Raw genomic sequence first — 2,364 nt, 5'->3', positions numbered from 1 at the left:
GCAGGGTTGTTTCTCTCACATGTTCTCACTCCTCTTTCTGGCTGCAAAATGCACAGGTGGTTTTTTTCTCTTCCCCTTCTTAATTATGTTATCACAGAGACATTATCATCCTTACTGACTGGCTCAGCCTGGCCAGCAGCAGGTCCATCTTATAGCCAGTTGGCATTGGCTCTGTTGGACACAGGGGAAGTTTCTGGCAGCTTCTCACAGAAGCCACCCCTGTAGCCCCCTGCTAAGAAAACCTGGCCATGCAAACCCAACAAAAGAGTCAAGTTGAAGTAACTGAAAACCCTGTAGCAAAGCAATACGACTCTACCAACCAAAACAAACAGGAATACTGAGTTTTTAACTCAACAAAACTTTTCTTAGGCACATCCCAGATACCTGAATTTAAATACCAAGTGGATTGATTGTACTCTTACAAGATCAAGAACTGAGGTTTCCCATAATAATGCCAAGTGTTTATTATTGTAATTTTCACAGTAAGATTTTTTTCCCCTTCATCCCAGTTTTACAACCCAGTTGTTCCAAGTACCTAGAAACACTGACCCATCTGACACTCAGCTCTTTTGCCAATGTCCTAACACATTAACAAACAAAAACACTCAACTATTTTCAGTTAAACCAGTATCATAATTTCCAGAGTTATTTAAAAACAAAACTAGCTTTTGACAAGCTTTAATAACTAGCATTGCTGTTAGAAAGCTTTAAGTGCAGAAATAAGCTTTTACCCAAATTGGGAAAAAAAAATCAACGCCAGTGATTTTTGAATAGACATCCTTCATTGGTGAAGTATGTAAACACAGCCTGTCTGTAACTCAGAAAAGCATCTCAGGCGGAGCAGACGCGACTTGCTGTCTGTCGTAGCAAATGTCTCAGCAGGATAAGGCTCCTTCAGGGAAGGGCTCAGAAGACGAGTCAATTTCTAACGTCTACTCTGCTAGACCTATACATTAGCAACAACTGTTCAAATCCTCATGAATCCCGTGGTCTCCACTTCTATAGTATCTAAAACAAAACACTGGAAATAAATTATGTAAAGCTGAGTAATTAACTAGAATGTGTAAAATAATTTGCTATTTTGTAAGTATCTCATGTTTCCTTTGGTTAAAAAAAACACAAAAATCTGAAGTTGTTCAGAGCTGGAAATAATTACTATGATCTTACAATCAGGATCTTAAGAATTACCTACCCTTGAGTATTCTTTACATAGAAAGATCTTCTCACACAGCTTTCTGGTGCACTACAACCACACAATCAAGAGCACACAGCTCAGAAAGCAGAGTTTGCCATTTACTGTACTTTTAATCACAACAGAAGTAAATCCTTGTTGCCACTCAAAAACTAACCACTTGCTTGCATGAACCCTGCCAGATTTCAACCCTCCAGAAGAAGGTGAAACATTGTTATCTATATACTGTTAATTAAAAACTACAAATGCCTTTGAAACAGATTACTCCAAAATAACGTAGCAACTACCACCACTAGAGGAGAGGATCACAAAAAGAGACCAACCAAGGCGTTTTGTGCAAGATGGTTTTATTAACAGACCAGAGTTTGAAAGATTGCAGCTGGGCATCTGAACCTGAAAAGGGAAGAAGAGAAAGTATCATTAGACATGTGTAGATCTGATGCTACTTTAGCCACTAAAAGATTCATACATTTCTACAGTTCATAATTTGGGCTGAAAATACTCATTTTATTTCACTGGATTTAAGTCTTAAATAGTCTTGCACACAATAAGTAACTTCTATATTAACATCTCTTCACTCAAAACACGGATTTCACGTGCCAGAACAGGACAAACATTTCTACCTTGAACTATTTGTACCTATTTTCCTATTTGGCTAAAAGCCTAGTGGGGGGAATTTGATATTTAAAGACATACTGAGGCACTGTGCATATTCTACCTTTTGCTGCAGTAACTCTATTTTCAGCACATCTCAAGAACTGTTTGCATATAAAAAATAAAGCAAAAAGCAAGACTTGAGACCAGCTCCTGAAAGTCTGCTTGAGAGCTAATGAAATTCAGTATCTTTCCAACACTACACTGTCAAACTTTGGTATCAAGTACTATACTCTTTTTCCCCAATCTATGTGAAGGAATTGGCACCATAAGTCTTATTTATTTATTTAAAAAAAAAAAAAAAACCACCATATTTAAGACTATCACTTAAATGATGTGAAATAAAGATAAATATAGGGAAGAATAAATATTCATCTTCAGATATATTGTCCTAAACAGTACTCACCTGAACTTGTTGTTCTAGCTGCCCATTACCTCAATAGAATCTACTACATCCTATTTCCTACATGTAGGTTACTTTTATTTTAAACATGCACGCAATTCGAACAGCAGGAAAA

General features: G+C 37.0%; 1 protein-coding gene across 1 annotated transcript in view; it reads right to left on the bottom strand.

Moving 5' to 3' along the window:
• Positions 1–1,522: 1,522 nt before the first annotated feature.
• Positions 1,523–2,364, bottom strand: part of RPL7 (ribosomal protein L7) — a gene marked incomplete at its 5' end in the record, with an annotated part of 6,625 nt that continues 5,783 nt past the window's right edge. The window contains one exon of the mRNA XM_010172115.1: positions 1,523–1,585. The remainder of the gene's footprint in view (positions 1,586–2,364) is intronic.

Source organism: Antrostomus carolinensis, unplaced genomic scaffold, assembly GCF_000700745.2.
Source record: "Antrostomus carolinensis isolate BGI_N321 unplaced genomic scaffold, ASM70074v2 scaffold12217, whole genome shotgun sequence".
In the NCBI taxonomy this organism is placed as follows: domain Eukaryota; kingdom Metazoa; phylum Chordata; class Aves; order Caprimulgiformes; family Caprimulgidae; genus Antrostomus; species Antrostomus carolinensis.
The sequence above is the reverse complement of the archived record's forward strand: the minus strand, read 5'-3'. Positions and strand labels throughout refer to the sequence as shown.